The following is a 19,125-nucleotide window of genomic DNA, read 5'->3' as shown; positions in this document are numbered from 1 at the left end:
CACGGGCAGATGCACATACAACTTCCAAATACACAGGTATCAGGGTCAGGATCGAACCCACGACCTCCTGCATCTCAGGCGATGGAGTTAACATCTCCTAGCCACCGCAGCACCCATCCAGCATCATCAGGTTAACAGTTCAGTAACTGCATCACATTGTGGCAATGTGGCTATATTTCTGCTGTTTCTACCAACGCATCAAATAGGCACGTAAGTGTCCATGATCTTGAAAAGAACAAACATACAGAAACAATTAACATTCATTCATTTACAGCCCATTGTCTGGATGGAATTCTCTCCACAATGTGTTGGTCATGTTGGGTTGTTTGACAATATTTCACCACACTGGTTCAGGCGAATTGAATGGGGTGGTGAAGTCCCTGGACTTGGTCCAGTTATCACTTCTTGCTGTTAGCTGTAGCCAAAAATCGAACTCAGGTTGTGCAGTGCACTAACCACTGCACCACTACTCTGCCCCAATGTACAGTAAGTATAAAATTGCCATATGTTTATTATATAATCCACATGCAAAAAATGGAGCACATAAATAACTTTAAAAAAATGTACGCCTTTGATCAACCCAACTTACAATGCAACAGCCGTGTTATTTCAATCACAGCTACTTTCTAGTTTGTGATGTGAAGTTCTGGATCTGATATCATAATCCCTTTTTGATGTACTGATTATTTATTACACTCATAACGTGCCCAATGGATACAGTTACACTCCATCAGCCAACATTTAGAGCTGTTACATATGAGCATGCACCCAAGCAGCTCTCCTTTGATATAAATGTGTTGAAAACTGTGGAACTATACACTCAGCAACCGCCACTACATACTTGTTCAAAAGTACAATGTGAAAACATCCAACGAAACATATCACACAGCCAAGCATGAATGCTGTTGTGTTGTTAATGTTTTCAAATGTGAATTTTACAAAAATATGTTTGACCAGTCCCCCCCACCCCGCCCCCCAATAACAGTGCCAAGTGTTTTATAAACCACTGGGGGGGGTATAACGTTGTTTGGTGGCTCAGCGGTAGTTGGCTCAGCGGTAGAGCGAGACTCACGATCAAAAGGTTGCCAGTACAAACCGCAAACCGTGATTGGTGGTTCCTGTAGCCCACCATCAACTCTGTCGTCAATAACGTGAATATAAATGTATGCGGAAGTCAACAGTAATTGTCCTGTGGAGAGACTCACCCCCTGTCATAGGAATGAGGAATTTCCACCACTAGTTCCGGGCTGTGAACTGTAAGTGAGCATCACGTCAATGCCCAATGAGCAGGAAATCACTTTGACTTTTTAGAATGTTGTTTGAACTCCCATTGAACGGAGTCAGATTTAAACTTTCAAAAACTACAACCAAATGATATATTTTTCTTCGCATTTTAGTCATTATTGGAATATTACATGAAAATACAAAAAAATCCCTATACTTGTGAACACCAAGCTTTGGTATTTAGCTGTAATACAATACAATTAAGAAAAAAAATGTATGACATCATAACAAATAAATAATTTCCAATTATATAGTATGTTAGGAATCACAAGGTGTTTCATGACACTAGAATAACTAGGTAATCCAGATACCATCATAAAAGGGGCAGTGGTTATCACATTGTACAATGAACCCAGCGGCCTGAGTTTTGATTCCCGGCCATGGACGAGCATCAGTGTAATATGTGAACCGTACCTGGACACACGCGTAACCAAACTGCACTCACCAGCGTGGTAAAGTGCGGTCAAACAAGCCCCACTACCAACACGTCGTGAGGCTTCCATCCATCAAAGGGCAGTAAATGAGGACAGTGTCAGATTTGACGTTTTCGTGACTGCAGGGATCCATACTCTTTGGTTCTTTCGGTAAAGTCACGTAGTAGGTATATATATATAAAAAAATAATCACGACGTTTCGGGCGCAACACAAGCGTCCGTCATCAGGTGGGACAACCACAGCAAGAAACAATTGCTCAAGTGGGCGAAAGAGCTGCTGTAGCAAGAGGCTATATAGGTAAGAGGGGGGGGGGAGGAGCCAGGGAGGAGAGATAGAGAGGGGGGTGGTGTGGGGTAGGGGGAGTGGAGTGTTGCCAGCTAAGACACGTGCACGACAAAATGCCGGGGGAGGGAAGGGAAGTGAGCGGGGCTGAGAGGCTGAAGAAAACTGGAGATGCGGAAATGAAGGCAACACCATAAAGCAGTAAAGGTTTTATCTGGTTAAGACCATCCTTCCAATGATTGCTCAATTTGTATCCATCTTCCCGGTTGAAGTTATGTCTGTGTTTATATATCTGGATGGCTTCATGAACAAACCTTTGATAGCAGCCCGAAGGTTTGCATAGCACCTTGGTCTCGGAAAAAAAACCAATATCAACCCACAGCGTTATAGCAATGGTCAGCTACGGCGGAGGTATTGGTCCTGCCGTGTTTCAGATCCGACTTGTGCTCGCGAACACGGTCCGAGATATGTCGTTTCGTTTCCCCAATGTAACACCCACCACATGTGCAACTTGTGATTAAATTTATTTTATTTTATTTTTTATACCTACGTGACTTTACCGAAAGAACCAAAGAGTATGACGACAGTATTATTAGTTACATGAGCAACGCGTGGGGTCAACCACAACCACACACCCACACTCCTGCTATTGTGTAACTGCTGGTTTGGCCTTGCAATTATAATTTTGCAGGGGAGGGAGCGGCAATACAATTTTACGTGCGCACATGCGTGTTGAATGAGTGAAAATGTCTTGAGTCGCTTGCCAGAACTCAAGCTTATTTTATGAGCTTAATTGGAAATCAGAATTTGTGAATTCCCGAGTGATGAAAAAGCAACTCTCAGGAGGAAAGGAAGACCAATAGTCCATTTATTCACGACTTCAGTAGCAGTTCAACAACGCATACCTGACTCACTGGGGGCTGAAGGATAGGCAGGTATGTGAAAAGCTCAGATATGTCAAAATTTATAGAAAATAAAAAATAGTAAAAAAAAATACACGCAAACTGATTTGAACATGGATTAATGTTTACTGTACGACGATAGAAAGCAAATGAATATGAGATTCAGAATACGCTACGTTGTATTTGTGAAAATCAATAAAAAAAATGACAGACACACTGTGACCCAACACTGCATGTGGAGTGAGCTGTTAATTGGTGAGGGCGGATGTGCGATACTTTACTTTATACACATACATCTATTAATCGCGATTACACATCATGTTTTGCTCATATGGCCCTGTAACTGGATCCGTATTCCCCAAATGAGGTCTAAATGAGCGAATGTTTGGGTAAAACAAGAAAAAGATCATCAGGCGATTGGCTTCTGGCGTGCAACCAATTGGCTGTAGCTATGTTTATTTCAATTTACATTTTTCATCGCTTCTTTTTTTTTAATGAACAATGCGACCTAATATGCGGCTCAACACGTACAATATGCAACGCAAGAGGGTATCCTATACCATGCGAGCAAAACAAATTAGCGATTTTTTTTTTACTACCGAATCATAGTGAATGACATTTCTCACTGACTCAGGCAACGTACCCTTCTTATTGTGTGACTCCCGTTGTTCCCAGTGTATGCAACACAATACTCCACTGGCAAATGTCATCTTGCTCCCGGCTGATGGTGCCTCTCACCACGAGACCACAAGTCTGACAGGGCCACACCCAGAGCCCTTTAATGAGGTGATCACACTCGTCGGTGTCACGATCGAGATTTGCATTGTTTACGATGCGAGCACGTCAAATCAGCCTTCGTCAATACCCTAGCCGAGGGCGGTCATGCCGCTTGTCATACAGAGACCACTTTCAGTTTCAACAATAACTCAATGTGCAATTTGCACATCGCAGAATATTTGACTTACCCGGCAGCCTGCTGCTGCTGCTGGTGCCTGGAACCTACTTAAACCAATGCTAAACCATTTTTTCGTACGTTTAAACTGTACTTCAAAAGCGCATGGAGGTGTGGAGCACCATGAATGGTGAGGGTCAGCTGAGGTTAGAAGGGCGAATCAGAAGCCGAAAACGCGCGATGGGGGGGGTTTTCTCTCTCTCTCCCTCCTTCTGCACTTGAATTTGTATACACAAGCTTCAGCCTTTACTCCACAAACACAGCTGAAGTGAAACGAGCTTGATGCTGGCTGTCAAAAAATAAAGGGGGCCTCCGCACGCATCTGTCTCAAGGGGTGGGGGTGTGTGGGCGAGACTTCAACGCGCGCGCCGCTGCGCAGAAAACGATCAATCGTGGAGTGAACGTGGCGTTGTCTCTCACACACACACACAGACACACACACTACTAACTAACTAACACGGGAGATGTGGGAGTTCTTGGGGGGTGGGGGGGGCTCTCGAGACAAACTCGACTGGCTCGTTGTGAAGTGAATATTGCGGTGAGTAATATTCATCGCTGGACCATGGCGCCGCCTTGCTGAAGATGACAGATCCCGGTCACAGGTGTGGATCAAAGGGCACGGGAAAAAGTAACCGCTATAGGCAATCCCTGAGCCATTGTACTGTGAACACCCACTGTACCGTGCACACTGACGTTTGCTTGACTTGAAAACATATTTGCGATACATTTATTGTGTTATATTCAACTCATGTCAAGTAGAACTCAATAATTTCAGAGCAGGATATTTCCTTTCTTGTTCATTATCGGCCACGTAAAATTGGCCGCAGCTGGAAAGTGCTGCAGAGAAAGTGTTTTTTTTCTCTCCCCTCTTTCGTATTTTATTTAATTTATTTCTTTTTTTTCAAGTGAACCCATTGGGGGGGGGGGGCGGGGGGGTAGGTCAACATAACAACTCAAAGCTGCTTATTTTCCAACCTGGAAAAAGTTAATATGGAGCGGTGTAGGCCACGGAGAAATGATAGATTACACAAACTCCCCGCAGATGTGAAAGCATAAACACAAGAAGCATGTACATCGCGACACGCATGGCACTGGAAAAACCTAAAAAAAAATTAGATTCAATGCACACTCCATGTACAGAGCCGGAATTTTTTTAAATTTTATTTCCTGAAAGATATCCACTCTCCTTTGATTGTGATCTCTTCAATTTGGATCACTTATGGTGCCTTACTTCCTGCACGCAGCTATCCAGCACGGTTTTAATATTCCAAATCTGATATTTGAAATTAGCAACATTCATCGGACATGATGTGCATTGTAAATAACACGTGCCATTTGTATTAGCTCTATTTTCAGCTTGACACAAATGACGTTTTTTTTAAACTATCTGAAATTTGATATACATATACAGTCAGAGTTATATTTTAAAATGTACTGACACATTAGTGCATTGCTTTGTTGAAAAATGAAAAAAATGCGTCTAATCGACTCAATAAATCACAAAGCTTCAGCTTATTGCACTGATTATCCACATCTACTGTGGGGCTGTTTCCCAGCATCACAAACGCATTGAACTCACGTGGCTCACTGATTCACGACTGGTGGTTAAAGGACAAACAGGGGGAATGTGCACGCGATATCCATAAGTCATTAAAAACAAGTTTTCATCGCATCTTGTTACAGATTATATAATCCACGTATAGGTACGTGCTTTCAGTTTGTATGAAAAAAATAATACAACATTACGTAACTTATCATCGTGAGCGATCATTCATTGCACTGTAAAACACAATTTTTGTTGCTGTAATTGCTTATGCCTAAGACAGTATATAAAATGGCTATTATTCCCCAAAAAACTTTGCTTTTGTGACCAGGACAGTGATATTTAGAAATTTACCTATTTTCAATGAGAAAACGGGTACATTTGTGTATTTTCGTTCACATAAAGTCACAAAAAAACACATGAATCAAAATTAACATGTATTTATACTAAAGTAATGACTACAACACATTTAGAAGTGAGTAGTTTTTTTAGATTAATGATTATATTGTAAATCACTTTCACGAATCGACCCCCAAATGTACAGCAGTCTCCCATCATGTTCTCGTTATACTGTCCTTGGTAGCGGCGTTAAAAGTCCAGTATATCCTTGTGGAAGCACTCGCCTTGCTCCTCTGAGTACGCTCCCATGTTCTCCTTGAATTGATCAAGATGAGCATTAAAAATATAGACTTTGAGGGACATCCTACAGCCCATTGTGCCGTAGTTCTTCACCAGAGTCTCAACCAGCTCCACATAGTTTTCGACCTTGTGATTGCCCAGGAAGCCACAAACCACTGCGACAAAGCTGTCCCAAGCCGCTTTCTCCTTACTAGTGAGCTTCTTGGGGAATTCATTGCACTCCAGGATCTTCTTTATCTGTGGTCCGACGAAGACACCGGCTTTGACCTTTGCCTCAGACAGCTTAGGGAAGAAGTCTTTAAGGTACTTGAAGGCTGCCGATTCCTTATCTACAGCTCTGACAAATTGTTTCATGAGGCCCAATTTGATGTGCAGTGGTGGCATCAGCACCTTTCGGGGGTCCACCAGTGGCTCCCGCTTGACGTTGTTCCTTCCCACAAAGAACTCGGTCTGCTGTGGCCAGTCCCGCCTGTGGTAGTACACCTTGGTGTCCCTGCTGTCCTAAAGGAAAAGATAGCAGGGAAACTTAGTAAAACCACCTTGGAGACCCATCAGGAATGCCACCATTTTGAATTCTCCGATGACCTCCCAGCCGTACTCATCATACTTCAAGGCGTCCAGCAAGGTCTTGATGCTGTTGTACCACGTGAGCCAGGGAAAGAGACGGGTACTTGTTACCATTATGGATCACGGTTTTGAGGCTCCTGGATGAGCTGTCAATGAAGAGACGCCACTCATTCTGGTTACAGGCGATCCCGATTGCCTCAAACAGACTGGTCACATTGTGGCAGAAGCAGAGCTCATCTTCACGGGTGAAGAAACTGTAAAAAGGTTGGTGACGCTTCCTCTGATCTGCGGCTTGCACACTTTTATCCAACAAGTTCCACTGCTTGAGCCTAGATGTCAAAAGCTCGGCATTGGACTTGGTGAGACCAAGATCTCTGATCAAATCGTTGAGGTCTATTTGGTTGGGGTAGTATGGGTTTCTCTCCTCAGCTCCACCTCTGAAATTGTCATCTGGATCTACGTCTTCCTCGCTCTCTAACTTGCTGCTCTCTTCTAAAGACGGCTGTTCTTTCTGGAGGAGTGGGTACGGGGAGCTCATGGCAGTGTGGCACCGGGGCGATGGATGAAGGAAGGTCCGGATACGTGATAGCAGGTGTATTCTTGCCAGTCCGACGTTTGGAAGGGTCCACCATGCAGAAGTAGCAGTTGCTTGAGTGGTCAGTGGGTTCTCGCTAAATTGTTGGGATAGCGAACTTCATGGCTCTCTTTTCCCCTCTGTACCATCCTACAAAAATACATTTATTTCACCCATGACTAATGTGTAAGAGATTCTCGCAATATTTTTCATATATGATGTATATTTTTTCAATAACATTGAAAAATGTAAAACATTTTAAAATAAAAAAAACCTTAATTTTTGTACAATTTTAACAAATTTTATAACAAAATTCCGAGGAACATTTGTCCATCAAACCTTCGAGAGTTGTTTTGCATTGCTCGAAAGTGAAATGAGGTGCCCAGGGTTTGTCTTGATCCCTGACAGGCATGCCGAAATATGCTTTGTAGGCCTCACACATCTTAGCAGATGCTTCCACAGAGTACTTTTTCGCTCTTGTCTTGATCAATTGGCCGCAGACATCGCAAAATGCGTCTAAACTTAACTGGTGGGCTTAAGGCCTCTGTATTTATCCTACTATTTATATTACTGGAAAGTTTTAGAACGTTATAGAAGTTACTGTAAGTTTACTCAGCGCTGAATCTATCTGGAATGTTCTGGAAAATATATAAAATTTCAAAATATCACTGTCCTGGTCACAAAAGCAAAGTTCGTGGGGAATAATAGCCATTTTCTGTACTTTTGAGGCATAAGCTATTATGAAATAACATTTACTACCCAGGAACAAAAACATTGTTACACAGTGTTATCTGCTGCAAACTAAGGCTCCCGTTTATCCCTCTTGGGAAAGTAATTGCGACTGAAACGCACTGCATTTCCGTAGTCGCGTGCCAAGTGTTTTGAAACCACAGCATTCGTTTCTTCGATCGGGCCTCTCCCGACTGATGAGTGTTCACGGCTGGCTTGACTTTGACACTCCCTTCCAAATAAACGCATACGATCACCACCAGCAAAGAGATGCCATGAAGATGCCTGCCAATATTGTGGGATGCTATTAGCATGACTGACGCAATATAAAATGAAAGCACTACAGTCGAACCCCTTTTAACGACGGCAATTGTTTCCACGAAACCGGTCGTCAAGTGATTTGGTCGGTAAGTGAGTATAGGAAATGCACGTTAAAGGCTTATTCATTCCGATAGCATCGAAAGTAACCCCTTTTCACCCAAAAAAACGTACTTCAGAATATTCAAACAATTAATATTAATACATAAACATGATAAACATATAATATTTTAAAAAACATGGTGAATCAATGAATTAATTCATATTTACCGTACCTACAACAGCCCATCAATAACAGGGGAATGGTCGGTAAGCGGACACATTGGGCTCTATAGAGGCTCATCATTAAGCTATTAGTCGTTGACATGGGTGGTCGTTAAGAGGAGTTCTACTCTACACTACTATACACTACACCACTATACACTACACCACTATACACTACACCACTATACACTACACCACTATACACTACACTATACACTACACCACTATACACTGCACCACTATACACTACACCTCTATACTCTACACTACTATACACTACACTACTATACACTACACTACTATACACTACACCACTATACACTACGCCACTATACACCACACAACTATACACTGCACCACTATACACTACACCACTAAACACTACACCACCATACACTACACTATACACTACACACTGGGCTCTATGGAGGCCCGTCGTTAAGAAATTAGTCGTAGACAAGGGTGGTCGTTAAGAGGGGTTCTTCTGTATGATGACTAATGTTGAAGTGTGATTTATTGGTTTCAACTTCCAAGGTGGCCATTTAAATCAACTGGCTCGACCACTATAGTCCCCACAACAGTATGGTTATAATGTGATGAACTCATAATCTAGCACGAGTCATATACATAATGTCAATTATATACAATGTCCACATCTTTTTTGGGAATACATAAAAATGCACGGCCCTTTGTCAATCCACAGCTGGATGAATGCCTCCACTGCTGAATAAACGAATACTGTTCTACAATTTTCTCGTATCCTATAATATAATTACTGTACATGAATTCTGTAACCGTGATGTAGTTATTCCTTTGCTGTCCAAAAAAAGTCGCTTTTTCACTTTTAGTTGCAGACTCCTGTGCTAATTGCAATTTTCAGAGTAAACTCAAGTAATGTTTAAGTAAACTCTCAGCTGACGAGGTAGTTCCAGGTACGTGACGCGAAACGTCGGATATCGTGCTGAACAACACGTGGCACACCCCGAAGACACATCGGGCATCTGAGAACACAACCGCGAAACACTACACATTACCGTACTATGCGCATTAAGCGTACATTCCTATAACTTATTCGGTGGAACAAATACAAAAAAATCATAAAATTAATATCTTTCTTTAGATGGAATAAAAACACGTATTATGTTTCAACGCCGATACTGTACTTTTAAATCTGCCAAAGGTGCAGTAACTAGTTTATGGAAACAAATCTAAGCATTGCAGGACATTTTATTCGCGTGATGAATGATGGGTCTGTTCATCACAGGTTCCACGCTTTCCATAAACAATTTATCTTAAGTAAATACCTACCGCAAAGTCCTGTAAAATTGTTTTGGCATGCTATTTTTTGTCCTCACTGCGGTACAATTTCAAACGCATCATTGGGTGCTTGTGGAAGACCACGGACTCTATGAAATGCCCCTCATTCCTCCACGACTAACCGTTTTGCTCTTACCTGAAGCTCTTGCCGTTTTCACATCCTCGTCCCCATGTTTGTAAATGTTTCACACTGATTCTGTAATGCTGCGTACAATTTAAATGAGTGGGCAACCTCAGTCACAGGGACGCACGGTTTGCACGGCACTGTGGTTACATGCTCCTACGCCTGTGCTCCCCGCGTTCACCATCCCACACCAACCAGTGCAGTGAAGTATGGTCAAACAAACCCCCATAGCCCGCACTGAGTGGAGATGCCTTCACCCAGCTGTAGGATGAGGCTTTTTCTACCCCATTGGGTTCACTTGAGGAAGAATAAAAAAGTAAACCTGCCACCCCTTCTTCATGCTTGTTGGCTTTACAACGATCGATCACGTTTACACTCGGAGAATAACACAGTTATCCAGTGAGCTATTTACCCGACACGGCCACTTCCGCTGCGGAGGTTGTGAATTAAGCAACCGTAACAGCATGGTGCTGCAAGGGATTAACAAGAGTTGTGTTTCAGTATGCAAAACACTTCCTGCATGGCAGGGTTGATGGCAGATGAAAGGGAGAGTTCCTGCACGTTTATAACAGTATGAGCACTTTACCACAGTTCACATGTTTCTGATATTTATTTGGTCGAATATATATTTTTTGGAGGGTGGGATTTGGTGGTACAATAATTGGCGAACTTGTGAGGACCAACATCATTGGCAAGCGATATATCTCAAAAGGTCATGCCCCCCCCTCACCCTGCCCCCACCGCTAAGCCTCCCCTTTTCACGAAACCGCGATGACCAGTGCGGTGAAGTATGGTTAAATAAATCCCCCTTTTGCCAATGTGGTGTGGGGATGCCTTCATACAGCAGTAAATGATTATAATTTATTTTGTTGGCAAAGCGTGTTCACAGTGGATCCTTGGCATCACAAGCGACAGCGTGTGAGGAAACCCGAGCGCAACGACTCAACAATGGAAGAACGGGGAAACAATAATAATACATCATTAAACCGTCCAGGCAATTGAGCCTTGTGCAATTAAAGCACACGAGGTTGGCCTCATCTATGGCTGAACAATTCATGATTTTTAAAATATAACCAGATGCTGAGTAGACACACAATACCCAGCACAAAGTTAGTACATTTTAATGGGGCATGTTATAAAATGCGCACTTACATTTTCTCCAAGGATATGTTTTTCATATATATATGCGGACCTCTCTATATAGTGGTTTCTTCATAAGCGGAGCTTCCAACGGGTCGGTAACCTGTTCCTACGTAAATGTTTATTGTACGATGAACACTTATTTGTCTTCGAGAGCTGAGACAATCCAGACAGGCGGCCAGAAATAATGCCATGAACCACACACGCATATATATACCAATATCAATGTACACAGCGTCCGTTAGGCGAAAATACCAACACAGATCTTGCGAAAATATCGGTGCTGTAGCCTTAACATGACACGTGCGATTTTGCGGGACAATACAGCGGACTTAAAATGGGGTTGTTATGAAATGTGTGAAGCCCTACACCTTTCAAACAAAGCATTCAACAGTATAATCCCCCAATGTACCCGCACCGCACACACACTGTGTGCATAGTTTACACACCTGGATATGTGCGTTACTCTTTGTCATCCAAACATTGCTTTTTTTTTACACAAAAGATTAGCGAGCAATGAACTTAAGACGGTCCGCCTGGGGATTAGGAGGAAAATAGCCGCGATTGTGATAATTAAGAGGAGGCACGTGGGGAACTGACGAACGGTAAACCCTCGCTAATCTTATTGAACTACTGTACTCTACACAACAGCAGATACACCACTGCAAGAGCGGAGTTAAGAGCTGACACCTCTGATTAATTTGTGAAAATATGTAAAATGGTCACCAGCACACCTCTTACAGGGTGCCACGGTGGCGAGATGTGAACCACTTCGCCCGGTATACTGGAGCGCATAGGTTCGATCCCGACCCTGACGCCTGTATATTGGGAGTTTGTGTGTTCTCCCCGTGGTGGCGTCGATCTGTCTCCGAGTCCTCCGATTTTTCCCTCCACATTTAGAATCAATATCACGCGTTTCGAGTATTTGGCTGCTCTACATTTCCACGTGATGATAAGCCACTTCCTTGAGCTATTATTCTGAAAAAGAACTACGTAGCTCAGTGGGGCCTTCCCTGGTAAAATAAGTAAAACAAAAGTACGAGTGTTTTTTTTAAGGAAAGTGTAAATGTGCAGCCCTGCAATATCTTGGCTCTCCCTACCGCTGGCAGAAAGGATTCCATTTGCAGGAGCTCACGGGAGCCTCTCTAGCAGGTATTTGGCTTGGTTTTCCACGCTCACCAGACACCTTTTGGACCAAAAACAACTTTGTAAGGCGCTAAATCACGTAACCCTACGTCTGGAAGGGGGTGGGAGTGCCCACACTTTCTCCCAGCGCACGTGTCCTGCTGATTGACTAACTGTGGCCGTTCCCATTTATACTGCTGAGTGGACAATAGCGAGGGCATTTACAAAACCTGCACCATTATTTCAACTGCCGCGCCAAAAAAATGTAACGGCGACTTCTGGACTGCAAGTCCAGTGTGCTAGCCATTAAATCATGGCATCAGTGAATATTCCTATAAGCACATGTAAATAACATACTATTTGTTGGCCACTTTAAGCATTTCTACATGAAATGTGTCCGTGAACTCAAGTGGTTCGTAAAAGTTAATGCGAGTCATAAATACATGAATGAATATTATTAAATGCAATTATTGTTTCATATGGCAGCCAGAGTTGTTTCACACGAAGGCTTACATCAGTGTTGCCAATGTTTACATTAAAATGCCACCATGACATACCATCAAGCCCCCCCCAAAAAAACGCTTGCTAAACCAGGGGGTGGTAATAGCTACAAAATGAACAGATGCTCAAAGTTTCCCATTTCGAGGGTTGATTTTTTTTGTTGTATTAGCAAAAGGCAACTGGTTTAAATCCACAAATTTGGGCTTTTATTACCAAACCTGGGTTAACAACAGGGCAAACAAATACCGAAGATGATGACTGACAGGAATCCTGACATGCAGTATTGGTTTTTCGTCGGAAAACTACAGAGGGGACATACTCGTCTGTCACTGAACAGCAGGTGCATATGAACACACTCAAGGAGCGGAATATCAAAACTTAACTCTTACTGAACAAAAAAATTGTTATATATCTGGTAAATCCCACTGAGCTATATAACTATTTTACAGAAGCGGCCTGGCCACAAATGATTGCTCTACGAAGCGGCTTATCATGTGAAAATGTATAACAGCCAAATAATCTAAACGCGTGATGTTGATTCTAAATGTGGAGCGTAAAACCCAGAGGACGTGGAGAAAAATCCACGCGAAAAAAAATCCTAACCAAAATATGTCGACATTATAATCATATACCGTGATGCTAAGAATTTTGAATTCAATAATGGCTTATGTGAAACCAGATGAGTTTTATTTGTGTAATAACACTTATATTTAGTTCCAAGGTAAGGGTAATTGTATTGTTATTTATTTGTGACGATAGCTGACGTTGCTATCTAAGGAGGAGTGTGGGTGTGTGTACGTAGAGCAATTATAAAACAAACGATCTGTAAAGCAGAACATATCAAGTAAACAAGATAAATACGCAGACAATGTCTCCTTCTGTCTGTGAACCACATCATGCCGAACGAGAACGTAATACATTCTGCTCAATATTTATAACAACTTCATCAATGTCATCAATGTGTATCTTAAAATCCTTAAATAGCACCCATCGGTGTATGCTTTTAATCATAAATGTAATAATAAAAGTGACTCGATACACATTGCACACGCAAGGTAAAGATGAGGTGCATTCTTGATGTCGCAGCTCTTAGCAAAGGATTGCACATTACCGAGCTGACCTGTAAAGTGCAGATTTGGTGGTGGCATTAGCTTTCTATATTTATCCTACACTGATAAAGGTTTCATTATGGGATTCAGTGGAGGAATTCCCCTCCATTTACCAACCACCTGTGCTTTCCACTGCGCGTGCAGGTAAACGATACACCTGACCCTGACATGAAGAAACTTGACCCACGCACAAGGAACATTTCGTGCCGTGTGTGCGCCTCTGTGCGGCCTTTTTATTGAATACAGAGCCTCTTGTCCTTCTGTGACACGGCATGGGTACGGGACCTGTCGCAGGCAGAGGGGTTGATTTGGGGACTTTGTGCCAGCGACACGCCACGGGCCCCCACCAACAGCCCGAGTCGACGCTGAATGCTGTGTGTACTTGCTCGAACGGAACACGAAATGTGTTTAGATTAGACAATCAATGTGTGGCTTGTTCAAGGGCTAACCTTAACAGCAAGTATTCTCTTGGGTGGATGGGGGGGGTCAGGGAATGGTGCATAGATGGCAATGTATGGGGGTCGTGGGATGCCGTCACCGAAGATCTCAACCCAGAGTGAACACACAGAATGCTACCCGTGGAAATCTAATCAAGCCATCAAGCGGCTTGTCACTGCTCTAAAAACAGGCAAATCAAGGCACATGTGAGTGCTTTAGCTTCTCCAATGTTCACATGTAATTGGAACGTTACAAGGACAAAAAACAAAGTTGAGTGGGAAATGACCTGAAAAGAGAGCGACTCAGAAATGCAATAACAACAACAAAAAACTCACAGTAGCATGTATTCCACGATTGTTTTGAACAGGACTGGCATTCCCCTGGCTCCAGACGTACGTGGAAAGTTTTCACATTTCTGGACCAAACCACGTTCCCGTGCGTGTACTTGTCCTATTTGCTTTGCAGCAAAGTGAGATTTTCACTGACCTGTCACTTCCACCTTGCCACCGTGTCTGTCCTACTGTCTGTCTGCCTACGAGAAGGGCTTCTCCCACATATCCGAGTGTGCTTGAAACTGAACGTGAAGCTGTCTAAAATAAATATTTATTTTTAAAATTACACATGGATGTTTAAACATTCACACGAGGGATGTTTCCCATTAATTGACATCCATGGTTTAGAAATGTGTCAAACCCCAGTGGCAATTATGCAAGATAAATTTGTTGCATATTTGCTCATGTTCACTTACAAATATTCACGTATTTTTTTTAAAGCAATCTTGAAAAAATTAGTCGGCATGTGTTTATTTACATATTACAATTACATGCAGAGTTTAAAGCAAAAATCGTTATTTTCCAAATTATGCATACCTATGAGTATTAATATTATAAGTTGGAAAATCAACACGTTATTATGAAGGAAGTGAAAACATTCCTCGTAAACCACTAACAGGCTTGTTTATGTGCTATTTATTGTAAAAAAAAAGGCATTGCCATTAATAGCAGCAAAAAGAAAGAGCACCAAAAATGCAATCCTTGGCCCTTTATTCAATTCCATTTTCATCAAAATTGGATTATAGTAAGAATAAAATGTCTCATTAAAGTTTCTGAATGGTTAATTTAACATGTTACATAACAGACATACTCCTGCAAACTAAATCGCTTTTGACACAATGACGGCATACTTGCAGCAATGCCGCTAAGCCAATTGGTAGAGAATTTTCATCCTGACTTTGGGCCTCGGACCAAGCCCTAGGACAGGCCTTTTGTCAATCGCACAGCCGGAGCCAAAATGTCCAAATGGAAATTAATGGAAAGCATGACCTGGGCGCCTCATTATGGTGCAAAATCCTATTGTTGGAAGCCAGGAGGCCAGCAGAAATGGGTAGCTTAAGCATAAGTGCGCCATAAGACGCCCGGTTTAATGCAAGGTCACATCCCGTCCTGCCCGCCTGCCTCCCCTAGGCTGAGGAATGTTCGGAATTTTCACATAGACCCCAGAGACGGCATTCTCACCCCCACTGTCACTGCCACCACAAACCTACAAAACAAACGGGGCCTCGGCTCTCCCTCGACGCTCCCTCCCCCCTGTGCCCCTGCTTCATCATCGAGGGACCCTGGAGAGATCCTTCAACCCATGCTAATTCCTTGCAAGGGCTACATTCCGAGTGTGCGAGTGTGCGGAGAGTGAGTGAACGCTGAATGGAGCCACTAACAATGTCTAGCCCCCCTGGTACGTTTAAATTATGCAAATAGCCTTTGCAAAAAAAGTATCTGGTGGTAACCAGATTTCAAATGATATTGACTACAGAGGCATTTTTTATCGACACGTACTGGGGTATTGCAGGAACAGGTTTTAGTAGTGTACACATATGTGTGTGTGCATGCATACATACATGTGTAAAGATTAATGATATATACAATACCATTGACCAAATAACCCCGGGATTCACCCGATCTCGTCACATATCGGAAGCGGAGCAAAGTTGAGCCCGGATTGGACTTGGATGGGGGATCACTGTGCATGAAACGGGCGTTGTAGGCTGCTGCAGGGCTATTCTGTCAGCAGAAGGCAGCAAAAGCGAGGCCCATTGTCGTACTATACTATGGTCCAAAATCTACGTTCCCCATCTTTACACTAACCCTCACTGACCAGCATGGCGAACTATGGTCGAACAACTCCCCAAGTTCTGCTCTGCATTGGGAGACTCTCACACAGAAGTGGATTGACGTTATGGATGTACGCGCGTATGCACATGTGTAATGACGACTTGGACGCACTTGTCTTGAGATGGTTCCTTTTTATAAAGGAGCCACGTGCTCACACTCGAACAGGCGGAGACCCCCACTGCAACAGCCCCGAGTCTGCCGCGCATCTCCCTAATATATGATCCGAGGCCACGCCCCCATTCCTGAACCTTCTCGCTGGTTCAAGACCGCTCGGTCTACCAGCAGACTCCACTGTCCTCTTCTGTCACCTGGCCATGCTCCTATTCTCAATCATTCCCGTAGCCACCAGTCCATCCGTACTGCAAGCTGACTCCCCTGTCATTACCTCCCGTGGCCACTAGTCCATTTGGACTGTAGGCTGACTCCCCTGTCATTACCTCCCGTGGCCACTAGTCCATTCGGACTGCAGGCTGACTCCCCTGTCATTACCTCCTGTGGCCATTAGTCTATTCGAACTGCAGGCTGACTCGCCTGTCATTACCTCCCGTGGCCACTAGTCCATTCGGACTGCAGGCTGACACCCCTTTCATTACCTCCCGTGGCCATTAGTCCATTCGAACTGCAGGCTGACTCGCCTGTCATTGCCTCCCGTGGCCACTAGTCCATTCGGACTGTAGGCTGACTCTCCTGTCATTACACATGCAAACGAAAGGTCAATATCAATACGTTTTGAGAAAGGAATATGTTATGTCTCGACTCACACTGGCCTTAGTTTGCAATTTAGTCACCTACAGCCCCCATACTCATTCTATAAGGAACATTTTCAGCTTTTTCGATGGTGGGATTTTCAACGCAGACTGAAATTTGAGCTGGCGTTGAACTTTTCACATTTTTTTCTAATTAATTTTACGAGCCCTTCGTGTCCGCAGCCATTATTTGTAATTCTCCTGCAGGATGAATTTTTTTTAATATCGCAAGTTGTAAACACCGTTACCACTTTCCAAATGAAAAAATAATAAGTGTAAAGTCTTCCATTTAAAGTCTCCACCTGCAAACTGTTGGAAACCATTAATTGAGTGGAATGTGTGGCCGAAGGACATTACCATTAAAATGGCAACATCGATACATGTTAGTCAAGCCAGGTCATTAACAATAAATGAATAATCCGTACGTATTAACTACGCTGTAAATCCACGTAAAAACGGCAATGTTTTGTTAAAATATTAAATATATAACAAAACCAAATATCATTACATCTTTGCTACATATGTGTTATTTGACACAATGGACACCCATGAAAATGAGATGTTCCATCTGCAGCATATATCCAGGTTAAATATTTTAATTGGAAAATGTATATGTTAAAGTGGAATACAATCAACATCCTTCATTCATCTGTCATCTTTGCATGTCTGCAATTATCAGCATGTATTTACTTTGCTTAAAATTGTATATTATGATTGTACAGTCAATGAGATATGAACATTTAAAGTCACTAACATTGTGAGCACTCGTCTGTATTTAATTTTCAACAGGACCTGTTTCAGGTTATCTGTATAAAAAAAACCCCACAAGACTTTAAAGGAAGACATCAACTCCACTTTCTTAAAACAGTGATGAATGGTGTTTGCTTGGATTAACATAACGTATCAACCGAGCTACAAGAGTGTAAATTTCAAATGATTTATGTGCGAATTACACCCCCCCTCCCCTAAAATTGCCGAAGAAGAAAAGCTTTAACATATGGGCTTTTATTTAATGTTTATTGTGGCGTATATCATCCCACCGTGTACATTTTCCATGCAAGTGACACACACAACGCACTTCTTGCAAGTTTAATTTATAGGCTCAATCAGAGCAACGTAAGGCCCCGTTAGCATCTGAGCCAAACTCCTGCGGGCATCTGCCTGAATCCCGGATGCACGTGGCCTGACCCAGCGCTCGGCTCGATCACTAGCATGTTCCCTGGAAGATGTAGCGCTCCTGCATTCCAAGATGCGTGCCTACCTACAAATCACTGCATCTCCACCGTCTTGTGGAACATGTGAGATATTACAGGGCATGAATAAACAATGCACTGTTCGTACTGAAATGTTGGTTGTCAAGAAGAGGTCGATTTTTTTTTTGCATCTCTTCCTCCCATGATTTTCCGGTTGCAAACAGGTGGAAGAGTGCGAGTTTTATGTGACAGCATGATTAACAGACCGACACATATCCCGATAACTGGCTGGGGTTGTTGTTTACAAGTGGCACGAAGTAAAGTGGCTGTTGTGAAATATGTAATGTTTGGACAACATGTTTGGACATCATGCAAAACAAGCTGCTTTACAAATAATGTCTGTAATGTGCACAGCTGTCGATAATTACTACGCGCTTGCTACCAGAGAGTATAATTATCGTGCACAATATATGTATGTGGATAGCGGTAAATACATTTCCACTGCACGAGAAAACACGGTGCAATTGATGCTTACGCCGGTAAATGGAGCGGTGGAGCTTTAATCAGCTCCAGTCCACCCAATCCATAACCTCCCGGCCAACTCCCTCCAAGATAGGCAGTTGTTTTGTGGGCTCCCTCCCGTGTGTTTCATAATTCGCTGGGAGTGCCACTGCGCAGAGCTGGTGCGCCCCAACACCAACAGGAAATTACAGCAAACACACACATTCTTCAGCGTACCTTCACTCTGGATACAAAATTCCTCGCCTGGGTGCCA

Source organism: Petromyzon marinus, chromosome 22, assembly GCF_048934315.1.
Source record: "Petromyzon marinus isolate PM22_M1 ecotype Great Lakes invasive population chromosome 22, UKy_Petmar_22M1.pri1.0, whole genome shotgun sequence".
Classification (NCBI taxonomy): Eukaryota; Metazoa; Chordata; class Hyperoartia; order Petromyzontiformes; family Petromyzontidae; genus Petromyzon; species Petromyzon marinus.
Note: the sequence above shows the minus strand (reverse complement) of the source record.